Source organism: Cotesia glomerata, linkage group LG2 (assembly GCF_020080835.1).
Source record: "Cotesia glomerata isolate CgM1 linkage group LG2, MPM_Cglom_v2.3, whole genome shotgun sequence".
Classification (NCBI taxonomy): Eukaryota; Metazoa; Arthropoda; class Insecta; order Hymenoptera; family Braconidae; genus Cotesia; species Cotesia glomerata.
The window spans coordinates 4677885-4692084 of record NC_058159.1 but is presented as its reverse complement, the minus strand read 5'-3'; positions in this window follow the sequence as shown (position 1 = coordinate 4692084).

Genomic DNA, 14200 nt, shown 5'->3' with positions numbered 1-14200 from the left:
TACACGTTTTCAGACTCTACACTCGACACATTTTTAATTTTAACAACTTACAATACACATACACGAGTTTTTATAGTACTCATACTCCGACATATTTTTGTTATCGTGTTTGCAACAGTACACAGTACGCAGCTTTATTTTTTTTACAAATAGATTTTATTTCTATACTACGTTCGAAATCGGTGTGATATTTTATCCCAAGAGACTGATTTTCTAGCCTATTTGAAACTGAAATAAAAAATGATAAAATATGTAACGTTAATTGTCATTATTATTATCATTATTTTATCTAAGTTTTTTATGTTTGATTACACCGGTGTTTGTTAATTTTTGTCAATTTTGTGACGCGAATGACTGATAAGAACGTAATCACGCTCACTGAATTTTATGTATAGAAATTTTATTGAGTAAATAATTTTAAAAAACAATGGAAATCATTAATAAAAGGAATTATTCATGAACAAGACTATTTCTAGGTAAAATAAAATTTTTTTATTACCAAAATTATGGAAAACGAATTGTTACAAGTGTTTGTAAAACGTGGGAATTAAAATATATTACTAGCTGTAATAAAAACTCCAGTACAATCGTTATCTTGTCTGTAATAATACTTCGATATCGACTAATTGCTAGTAATTTCCTTACGGAAATATGTATGTCAAATTAAAGTGCAATAGATAGTTGACACACATTTTTTTGCTAGCGAAATAATAGCATCTTTCATACTTAATTATTTATTTATTTATCAGATTTAAAAAATAAATAAAATATATAATATAAATGTATAAGTATTAAAAAAAATGATTTTTTTTTCGAGCTCTTAATATTGATTTTAAGGTTTGCCTCAATCTATTTTTCTATTTTCCATTTATCTAACATGGGAAAATTTTTCTTTATTTTTGAATTTTCACAACTTTAGAGCGGTCAATTGTATGAAATTTTCGAATGATGGATTAAAAAAAAAATTTACGCTCTATAAAAAAGATCTTTAATAAAAATTTCATGAGATTATTCGTTTTCATGACATCTGTGTTTAAACATATAGCATTGATTAAGAATTAAAAATATTTCTTCAAGAAACCCGAAATATTCAAATTCTTTTTATTATTATTATATACATTTTAAATTTATTCAAATTTAACAATTTTAAGCTACAAGACTCTTTTTGACAGTAAATTATTTATGATCATACATATATTCATAATTGATAATTAAAATGATTTATATAAATTTTCTCTAGATGCAAGAATCAATATTTCACTACCGTATTAATGATTAATTTAATTTTTTATAGAAAATATTAATATAGGAATTCATTAAATATTAAGTTCGTTGAATTATTTTATATCCTATTCTCAAAATATGAAGTTAATAATTCATGTAAGCTCTAATTAATCTGTAACCAGAGTACTTTATTATAAATATTATATTATATACTGAGTATTTAAGTATTTATATTATTTATGCACACTGAAAAAAAAGTATGAGTCTCACACTTATAAATTTCAGTGATATTACTATACTTGGTATTGCGAATATACTTAAACAATATGTGAGTCTCAACGCAATATTTTTAAGCGCTACACTAAAACTCGTTTAAGTCATACACTTAAACTGACTTTGAGCGCCACCGCAAAACTCATAACCACAATACACTCAAATATGTTAATTTTTTTTTTTATTTTTTATTAATTTATATATTTAATTTTTTTATTTTTTAAATTTTATTAATTAAAAAATAATGATTAAAACACTAATGTTAGGATGTTACAATTATTATAATAAAGGTTAACCTCGGTTGACAATGTGTTCAAATTTTACAATATTATAAAATGACATATTTGTGATAGGAGGATTAATTCCACTTAGTTAATTTATTTTTCATTCACGGATCCATAAATCATTATTGTTAATGTCAATTATATAAATATTTTTTTTTTATGCTCTTAAAAACGATGTTTAGGTTAAAGGTACAAACACGGTATATAAACACGGGGAAAAAAGAAGCGAAGTAAGGTAAAAGCCCCAATATATGATCAAGTACCAGTATATGATCATATATTGAGGCTTTTACCTTATACGCGCTGAGTCTTACGCGGGAACTTTTTTTACTATACTCTCTGAACTTGCAATAGTATCGTACGGAAAATATGTCACTTAAACAGAGTATTGCGATAATACTTAATCATTTTTATATCATATTCGCAATACCAATTCATTAAAAAAAAGTATACCCATAGGACTTACTTTTTTTTCAGTGCAGTATAAATTTATTAAACTCAAGCTGACTTTAACCTTTTATTTCATCAATAATTAATGATCAAATCAGTGTCGCTGTAAATTCTTAAGAAGTTTTTGATATTTCAAAAATTATTTAAAATAGTTATCACGTCGCTCCAATGTGAAATCCTTATCCGTTTCACCTGTCATTGTCTAAGTTTTAGCATTAATTAATTACTAACTATATTAAAAATCTTTAACGCTTATTTCTTGACTAAAAAAAGGCTTCATCATTAAAAACTCAGTACTATTTAAAAATTAAAATCCATAAAAATTTCGATATAATTTTTTTTTTTAATGTAATAAACTTGTATTCTTCCTTCAATTTTATATTTATTCAGTTTTGTAGATTAAAAAAATCACAGCACAAAAATTTAATCGAAAAACTGTCAGTCAAACTTGATTTCTAACCAACGAAATTCTCAGCACTCAATACTGATTTTCGCAAAAAATTTATTCTTGCAGAGTAAATTTAATTTAAATAAATAAATTACCAAGTAAAAACTTGAGCTACGAAATTTCATAAATTTCTTCCTCAAGATTTAATTATCAATTAGTTTCCTTTGAACTCTCGTGATTTCCAACTCTATCACTAATAAAATAATATTTCTAGGCCGAACTTTTTAACGAGCGGATGAAAAATGTCGATTTAAATAATTCAAGCGGGAAGTATTTAAATAAATAAAAATAAAAATAGTTAAAAATTCATTTGGAAACGGGGAAACAAAGGAAATATTTTTTGTAATTAAATGGGAGTACAAAGGTGGGAATAAAAAAGACATGAATACAAAAATTAATAGCAGTGCATTCATGATACTTTGTCGTTACGAGCACATACGTGCATATGTATATTTGAACGAGGTGTACACCCTCTTTCTCCTTCTCCTTCTCCTCTTATTTCTCCACCCTCAAGAGCTTTTACGAGTTATGCCATTCTACGGGTTAACGTCGCCCGCCGGTGCAATGGCGAGGGGATGCCGTCGGTACCGAGGCTCAGGCACGAACATGTCTGAAATTCATGAGCTCCGTGTGAGAGATAGAGACTTAGACTTAGACTGTGCTGGTAAGATCGAAGAGAGCTCGAAAGTTTCGGATAGGAGACGAGGCTGCTCTGGAACGGTTACGGGGTGCCAGAAACCAAAAGAAAGAGAGGAAAAAGAGATAGAGAAAGAGAAAAAGAAAAAGATGGGGGTGAGAAATTTTCGTAAAAAGGAAACTTGTACATTGTACGTAGCCGCAAGTAGGAGATGTACGTATGTAGTCGGGCAATTTCTTCTTTGTAGGATATACTGAAAAGAACAAAGAAACAAAGTGAAACATGTGAGAACAAAAAGTACTACCTACAGATAGTAGCTACGGTAAATTATAATGTAACCCAAAAATAAAAATTCTTTTTTTCGGAACCGTATATCTTTCCATAAGATGAAATATTCAAATTTCACACGTACGATCTTCAACGATATAGGTGAATTTTTATTGTCAATAAAAATTTTACGCCATTTTCTAGTTTTTTATTTAAATCTTTGTAAATTTAATTTTTACTGCTGTCAATGGTATGTCCTTCGTGTTATTCAAACAATAAAAAACTTTTTTTTACAATTTATCTTTACTTAGACGGAGAAAAGAGAATATACACTGATAAAAAAATTAACTTGACTCAAGAGCCAAAATCTTGAACTAAGAATACCATTTTGAAGGAAATAATTTATTTTTTGAGTCAAGAAATTATTATTCATCTAAGAAAATTTTTCTTGTTTAAAGAATTTATTCTCTTGACTCAAGAAAATCATTTTCTTGAAATAGTATTCTTGGTTTAAGACTTTGGTAAAAAATTTTTTTGCCATTCTTTTTAGAATCGCTCGAAACGTAAAGATCTGCAGAAAAAAAAATTTTGACGTACTAACGCCAAAAGAGCGTATAAAAAAAATCAGGATTTTTCAAAATTTCGAAAAATAGTCTTCAAAATTGTCCAGAGAAGGTTTGTATAAAAAAAATTTTTTAAAAGTCAACATTTTCGATGGTAGTAACTTCAAATTTTCATCATCTTGGACAGACCAATGATTAAAAAAGCATATGAATTAAAAATTTTTTCGCGTACTAAAATGTTCATTTTTTTCATAAATTTCTTTTTTTTTTCAGACGAAATTGTAAAAGATGCACGTATAGAAGTTGCAGGAATTGTACCCCAATAAACTTTCCGTATTTTGATATTAGTTTTTTCAAGTATTTTTTAACTTCGAATTATTATAATAATTTCTTGCCCGCTATAGCTGCAATAAAAGATATATTTTTGTTTAATTGTATACTTTAAGCGCGAGCGTAGGCATGCTCTACTCGCCTAAAAATTCAAACCACCGATTCCGTTGCGTAAAATTGGTGTTAAAATCCATAATATGTATATATAGAATGGAAAACACCTTAACGGGAAGTTAAAAATTATACACAGAAAAAAGAATGTTCTTGAATCAAGTATATAATTTTGAAAAACTTAATATTCTTGATTTGAGTAGAAAAATTCTTGATTAAAGGAAATTTTTCTTGATTTAAGGAAATTTTACTTGATTCAAGAATTTTTCATCTTGATTCAAGACAATTACCCTCTTCAAAATTATATTCTTGGTTCAAGAATTTTTCTCTTGAATTAAATTAATTTTTTTTTTCTGTGTACGCCCTTTTGGTTTTTAGATCATTAAATTTTCAGTGTTCTAAAGCCAAAAGGGCGTATAACTTGAGACATACGCCCTTTTGGCTTTGGAAATTTTTTTTTTCATTTTTAGGCTTAGAACATGTTTACAAAACTATTGGCACAAAAAAAAAAATTATACGCCCTTTTGGTTTTGCAAAGCCAAAAGGGCGTATAACTTTTCATACGCCCTTTTGGCATTAGGCATGCGATATGTTATATTAAACGAAAATTGGTTTAGTAGTTAATTAAACTGAAAACTGATGTCAAATAAGCTCCTTGAAATAGTAAAAAAATTATTATTAATTTAAAAATTAATACCTTAGGCATGACTTCTTTTCAAAATAATGCCTGAAAATTATGATTCCATTCCTCTAAACTCTTTATTAAAGCTCATTTCTTTTTCCACAAATTTTTAGATTGTCGTAGTGATGCAAAATCCATAAAATATCCCCTCGGGAGTGATAATGTGCATAATTGAACTCATAAATGTTAACGAGGATAAATAAATAAAATATATGAAGTAATAACCTTCACAAAGTAATAAGTAATAAGTAATATGAGACAAAAGCTAAGGAGAAGTAGGAATATTGAGGTGGTAACTTTGATGGTACCGGGGATCAGTGATACAATGTCCCGAACCAGCTGGGACATGCATGTTACTCACCTCTTCATTGTCTCTTTCACCTTTACTCAATACACACTCTCTGTTGGCATGCTATCAACCACTTGAGTTCCATACCCTATACCACGGGTGTTCTCCTCACCCAAACCTTTGCCTAGCTTCGGTGTCTGAGTATCACTATTAATTAGAGGACCAAGTTGGGCTGTCTCCGTCTACCAGCGGATCCACAAGACTGCTAATTACGGGCAAGTTATACCAGGAGTAAAGCTTTCTGGAGTGTAGCTACAACTGGAGCTACCTGCTGGTATGCTCGTGTACAACCACACTTCTCTCTACTCTGTCCGATACTCTTCCTGCTCTTACTTGCAATTATTAAGACATTACAATCCACCAGACAGCTGCCGTTCGGGTGCTCCTCCTCTTCCTTTACTCTTCGTCCTCTTCGTACTTGTATGTTACGTTCTGGCTGTGAGATATGCATCTCCTCCACTTATATCTATTCGCAAACTCTCAGAATCTCGACATGGTGACACATTGTCACTTACTTGGATATATTACTTGCTAAGTATTCACTTCATGGACAGGATTTATATTCCGTGTTATGTTTTTCGGTTTATTTGCTGATTTAGTTATTGTTTATTGATTTTTTTATCCATGGTGAAAAATATTTTTTTTGTCATTTAATCGAAAAAGTTGGTGTAAAAAATTTTTATGTTTACACGGAAAAAAGTAAACTGTAATAAATAATAGTCGATTTACAATATGTAATGATCAACTGGAAAAAATTACCATTTCAAACAGTAAAATCGCGATTTTAACAATCACTTTATAATATTTATCATTTAAATGCTACTATTTATTATTTTTATGGAAGAAAATACTATTTCAAACAATAATAATAACAGTTAAAGTATAATTAATAATTAAGAATTTTGACTTTGATAAGCAATGTCAATATTTACAAAATTTTTAAATGCAACGCTAAAAATCAAACTATAATTATTAATTTGCTTCAACTGGTAAAATATATATTTTAAGAGTCGAATTTTTACTGTTTCAAATGGTAAATTCTCCGAGTGTGAAACCTTCCTCTTCTCCTCATAGTAAAGAGTATATATTGAAACGGCAATTTTTACTATTTGAAACTGTAATTTTTTAAGATGAGAGAGTCGTTATTTACTTTAATGACAGCTACTAATCACATTTTCGATATTAAATCATAAATTGTGTCTTGTACGCAACTTGTACGCTTTCTACAGTAAGTTCTGTAATATTTACATTTGTGCCACCCCGATGTCCGCTGTAATGTTTGAAACTATAAAAATTAACTGGAATCCGAGTGAATTTTACAGTTTACTTTTTTCAGTGTAATATTCAATATTTTTGTGAGTTTAATTAACACAATTATTTCAAATTGACGTACAAAAGTGTTAAATATTTAATATAAATATTTTTTAGAAAACTATTTTTTATACAAGGATAATATTTCTTCGATGTATTACTGACAAAAAAATTAATAAAATTCTTGAAGCTTAAAATGCTTTACTTATTCGCACAATCATTCATCAAAATGATAAAAACAATTTATCGAAAACAAAGGCTACTCAACATCCTATTGACAAAATTTAAATATTCATCATTATTAAATTTCCTCTCCAAGAATTTTGAGTGTTACACTGAACAATACTCTTTTAGTTCTCAAAGTTATTAACATAAAAGCTGCTTCTATTTAGTACATTCTCAGAAAGTCCTCGTGCTTTTTACGTCAAAACTTGTTTCTTTGTTCTGTAAACTCCCATCTACTATAGAACCCAACAATTGTATCGAATTTATTTGTCGTCGGTCTATTAATAAAATGACTTTGACGTTACAAAATGTTGATAGCAATAACAAGGGTTTCCTTTTCGAGTTTATTTGAGTTCGAATTCCAATTAAAGTAACCCTATCAAAGTATCTGACCAGTCAAAACAGAATGACATATGAATGAACACAAACAATAGTTGTAATGGTTGATAGATGAAAATTGATAGCCTTATTTAGAGTATAATTTAGAAGCGACTGTTACCAAAATTATAGTTCTCAATCGCAAACTAAAAGTTTTGTTAAATCCACACCGCAATTACAAGTTATTGCTTGACATTAAATTCAGTGAAACTAAATTTTGATCCTCTTTGAGGTAGCGTATTTTAGAAATTATTATTATTATCCTTTTAAGATAAGTTGCAGAGCTGCTTACAACTAAACTCACATCAAACGGCAAAATCCACCGAACGATTTCGTATTAAATTTTCATTGAAAATTAAAATACAGGCAATCGTATTCATTAAAAAAAAAAAAAAAAAAAAAAAAAAAAAAAAAAATCAAAAGGAAAATAACCGTAGGAGCATAAAAAAATAAGTAATAAATAAATTAAAATAAGAAAATAAGGAGCTAATTGGATTTGATTTTTATTAACTCAGCAAATAAGGTAGTTTGGTGTTTCACCGAACTCGCTCAAACGAATAATTCAAGTATAGTACGTAAAATGAGAATTTATCCGGCAGTTAACAAATGCCAAGCTTTACCTTTTGCATCCGTACTCTCTACTACTCTCGATTCTATTCTCTCATTTTACCACGACGTGCTTTTTCACCCGCTCCCTGTGCTTTTCCTCTCATATAATCCTAGAAAACGCGTTCGCTCGTCGTTCAATCCAGAAAATACGAGCAACGGTATTATTGTTGTTTTGCAAACGAAAGTCGAGTTTGGCGTTATTCCAATCCCTCGTATAGTCATCGACCACGTGAACAAATCCCATGCTACCCTCGAACAGCCAACTACGGGATATAGGTACACATCATTTTATGTATATATGTATATCCTAGGGTTGGTAACCAAAGTCTATGCTACTTATTATAACATATTTCATAGTTTTTCAAAACTTTCAATACTTTTAAAATGACTCAGTTATTAAAACGTATCATGAGCGTCATTTTTATCTTTACTTGAATTCCAGTTAAAATATCTCATGGGAATTTGTCGTCTGCTCGGTAGTGGGTCGCCGAAAGCTTGGAATATTTCATATTCTATTATCAATCCATTCAAATAATATTTAATAAACTCGAAAGAAAAATATAACTATTTATTGATATGAATGAAATTTGAATACTCGGCAATGTTATTAGTAATAATGCGAAAGTACAGCATAAAATTCATTTTAAATTATATGAATTTCTCTTTGACGTACTTTCATTACATAAATTTATTTATTTTGCAGTCGAAATATCCAATAAATAAATTTGGTATTCATTTTATATTTTATAATAAATCAATGATATTCAACATATTTTTTTTTTTCATTCCTTGTTAAATTCAACTAATTTGTTCAGTATTTGCAACTTTGATTAAATTGTATGTCTTTTTTGGTCATAAAGTAAATGTTAAATTTTGTTTTGTTTTAGTTGGTGGAATTATTTCGATATTTCTCTTCGTTTTCAAGAAGTCAACAAGCTGTTGAGAGACCAACGATGAAGGTAAGATTTTTTAATTAATTATTTTTAAATTGCATAATATTACACGGAAAAAAAGTCCTGTCAAAATTACAGAAAAATCTGTTAAATTTAAAAATTTATCAATCGGAGTTGTCAATTTTACATTAGATAGAATGTAAAATTTTACAGAGCAAAAAATGTAAATTTAGCATGTGGAAAAAATTTTTAATTTACATTAAAAAAATTTTTATAAATGTAATTTTTTATTTCTAAGAATTGTCTGCCTAAAAATATAAATTTTACATTTCAAAAAATGTAAATTTTGCTTGTAGAAAAAATTTTAAGTTTACAAAGAAGCAAATGTAAATTTAGCATTAGAAAATTTTGTAATTTTACATTGAAAAAATGCATTACATAAAATTATTTGTTGTCAAAACTCATATAATTTTATATAAAATAATTTTTTTTCCGGATATGTTATTTTTACGGATTCAATCTTGTAAATTTAACATATTTTTTTTTATAAAAATAACATTATTTAACTATGTGTTATTTTTTGCAAGTATAAAAAAATGTCTTGTAATGTGAATCATTTGATGTGAAAATTTTTGACTCAGATCAATAACAAACTGACACCTCAAAATTTACGAATGATTTGAATATAAAACCACTGAATCAGATAGAGTAAAATGTAAATTTAATGACAAATGTTATAAATTAATACATACATCAGATATTAACATTACCTTCTGAGTTTGAAAGAAGGTAAAATGCAGAAATGTATAGAATAAATCGTTTTTTAACGTGACAGCGCGAGTTGATGGAAAGATACGAGGGCAAAGAGAGGCCTCTGAACTTTTTAAATTCCTCTCACGTACATGTTCGTGGTAAATTCGATAGAGTAGTCGTTCTCAATTTATTTATATAGATATGTACATACATATATAAAGACGTAGTAAGATACATATTTACAGTAGATACAAGAGGAATTGATGAGAAAGAGAGTAAAATTTTTTTAAAACGACCCTTTTTTCACCTTTAAATCTTTGACATTTTTCCGAGCTTGACGTACAAAATATGAGACATAAATGTACTTGTATGCGTCTGTGTGCTATAAACTCATAAAATCCGTAACATTTGCACTTACACATGCAGTTTACGTTAGTTATATTATACGTCCTACTCCTACGTCAGCTCTGTAATAGTTCCGTGTACGTAGTAGTTATTTTTATAGACTTTGTTATAGATGTGAATACACATAATTTCCGAGTAAGAGTTTCAAGTGTAATAAAGTGAGATAAGGGTTAAAAATCATGTATAATGTATGAATAACTGAATGATTGAACGTAGGGCTCGTATTTGCTGGCTTTTTTTCGCTTGATCATTTAAAAATAGTGTAGTTACTCTTCTTTATAACTACTCACCACTCTACTTTCGACTCTCAGCTTTACTAAGTTAAATTAATTTCAAACTTTTATAAAATCTTAACTAACTATCTCAGTTCACAAGATTTATTTTTTTTTTAAGCAGGATAAAATTTTATATAGTTACAAGTTACATCTACTTTAGTTCGTGGATTAAGTAAGAGCATTTTTTTTATTAATAATTATCGACTGATTTTGAGTGATTAAAATACGATTTGTCAATGACTTTTTGTTTTTATCCATAGCCTAATATGGCCATCAGACTAAGTATGGGTAAATAAAATAAATTTTTCACGGGTTTAGAATTTTTTATTTTTATTTTTTATACGTTCTGGTTCTTAAGGTAGTACTATCGTTACCATAGGTGTCAAATTAGTGCTTTGTATAATTTGGCTAAAGAGACAGAAATATATTTTGTTTCACTGAACATATGAGTTCGTGCTCATTGGTGTATGTTTGAATTTCGCACGCGTCTTAACCTTTTTTGCGGTGTTGCCACATTTAAGTTGACTAGTATTTTTTTCTCAATTATTGCCCGACTCATGATGCGAAGCATCAGAAAGTGCTTTACGATCGAAAAATTTTTTTCACCTCATTTCGGCAACTATTTTTATTATTATAGTCTTGTTAGTTCACGGAATCAAAATATTTTGCAAACTATTGTCAAGGTAATTTAATAGAGATTAATTTGACTCTTTTCAAAAATTGATTTAGTATAATAAAAATGGAAAAAAACATCAAAGTAAGTCAAAAAATTTTCCTATCCATCATGTATGAAACTCTGAAAACAGTGTAACTTGCCAAAAAATGCATTAATTGAGTTGAATTTTTTTTTTAAATTCTTTGAGAGAATTGTAGGTCACTGAATGCGAATGGTTAAGTAATTCAGTGTCGTTTATATACAATTAATAAATTAAAACAAAAACAGGCGCTTGCGCATTATCGTGCTATTTTAGCTGTTTTATAATTTTTTTTCACATTCTTTATTTTATTAATATTTCATAATTAAATGAGCATTATTAAATGACTCATGCACTTTTGGATTTTCCAAACATTTTTTTTATTAATTATTCTTATTACAAGCTCTGAGTTTATAGTTTTATATGCACACAATATTCAATAAATTTTTCTCTTTCTATTGATACCAATATTATAGAAATCTGAACGTCCAGTTTTGTGAAATAAAATAAAGTCTGTAATTTCTGATAAAGGCAAAAATTTATAAATATTAATATCTTTTTTCTCAGTTCTCTGTAGACTTCCATAAATTTTACTGCTTAATTATGATATTATAAAGTACCAATATGCCAAGTTTTATTAAATTCTGAGCGTCAATTCTAAAACCGGTAGTACTACCTTAATTATTGTCAGTAAAATAAATTAAATGTCTATAGACATTTTTAATTGATAGAGAAATTTACGTTTTTGTATCTACGCTTTCTAGTTTATAGAGTTTTTCCATGCGAATTTTCGAAGTATATCTTCATTTGTTTATCTACAATAATTACACAATACTGAACGTAGTTTTATTTATTATTAAAAATAAATACGGATTTTTAACACATTGACAATACAGTTGACGAAAATTGTCAACATAAAATACCGACCTAAATAAACAGTTTCTTGAAACGTAAACATTATCACAGAAAGAATGTTTTAATTTATTTTTCATTTAAAAAATCTCAGTGAAGCTCTTGACCCGATTCGTTGGCTTTTGATCATATTTCCAAAATAATCTGCATCCAGTTTCGTTTCAGGACGTCGCCATGATTTTATGATCAAAGGAACGCTGTGTGCATTCGTGTGTATGTGCATATCTGTATTTATAAAGATATAAATAAGTCACAAAGTCAAAGCTTATGTAATTTAAATTAACGTTTAATTAATTGCATTTTTTTATCCGAAATATTTTTTTTATTCATTTAAATTGTATTGACTGAAATCTAGTTTTGTATAATATTATCATTTTTTAGATGGTGAAAATGCCAAGGTAAACTAGTCTTATTATTATCACATTGTCGATAAATCATTTTGTTAATATAATAATCCTATTTTGAGAATTTCTGCAATGCAATAGTCCGAGTTAACCCCTAAACATTTAAACCTAGATTATGCAAGCCCAGTAACGAGAGTAAGCTTTAACAATACCAAATAATAATATTAATAATAATTATTGCAATGATTGCGGGAAGGAATGTCAACAACACAACACATCTATAAATAAATTTTATTATTATTATTGCACTGATAGAAGGATTTAGTAGCAAAATTTTTATTCATTTATTTGGGAGAAACAAATATTTTGTACCCATCAATATTATTTGTTACAGTTTAATAAATGATTTCTTTATATGAACAAAGCCTTATTACATGGAAATAAATATTTAGTTCCACCAAATAATATTTAGTAACAGGTACTAAATATTTCTTTGGCAAGTATTAGTCGGTAGATGGTTATGCTTTAATTCCAATGTTCATGTGATACATAACCTATTCACTAACTTAGATTATTTTAATCAGCTCGATTTTGGGAGATTTATTAAACCTTTAAAAACACACATATTCCCAATAAATATCTTCTATTTATGTCTTTTCTCAGTGGAGTTTAGTTTACATTTTTTAATTTGTCTATTATTGATGTGTTAAAAACTTGTTTAATTTTAAATTTTATAAATGTCTCAAACGAAAAAATATAATTTAATGAGATTCTTTTCTTTATAATACATTATATTTTTACTTAAAATTATTTATTTTAATTATTTTTATTTATTTCAAGTTAAAAAGTTAGGTTACACGCTAAATTAGTTAAAAAATTAATTTCTTTGATAGCAATAAACGATTTATTGAGTACCAATAAATCATTTGTTAAATACTACTAAATATTTATTTGGTGGAACTAAATGAGCTTTAATAAATGACTTAGTACGTACACTGTAAAAAATCCGGAGTGAATTTCACTCCCATCACTCGGAGTTCATTACCATAACTTATCAACAATTAATTGACACCGTATTATATTGATCATTAAAACTTCACACCCATACAAAGCAATAAATATGAAATAATATTATTGAGTTACATGAAATATTAATTGGAATAATTAACGTTCAGTACATAGTAGGTAGGAAAATAATGTACCCCTATTGAGTATAATATAATATTAATATATATCGAAAATAATGGATATGTCAGTTACCAGCAGGTTATAGCTTATGCACTACATTTTGTTATTATTATTCTCACCCTTAGTCATTATTTGCATCCGGAGATACTATATGATGATAACTAATTAATTGAATGTTTTTTATTTACTCGAAAAATTTTAATTATATAGCAATTGCATTATCCAGTTCAATTTTCTAAAGTCAGTTCATTGGCAGTCGGATGCTCTCAAATTAAATTAATTAGTCCAGGTTGTTTTTGGGAAAATGCCTGTGAATTATTATTGTGAGTGAATGTTATAGTATATTATTATTTGGTAAATAGTATGGTAAATGTCTACAAACATAGGAATTTAATTCAATCATTGATGTGTAGGTACTAATGGAATTTATTAGAGTAAACTATATTGAGCAGTCATTTAAATTATTTGCGGGGCGTTTAAAAATATAAATTCATCCGGCGTGAATTTCAATTCAATATATATTCTTGAAGTGAATTTTATATTTAATATTTTTTTTATCAATGTCAATAAATAAATTTCTTCAGCAATCCACTA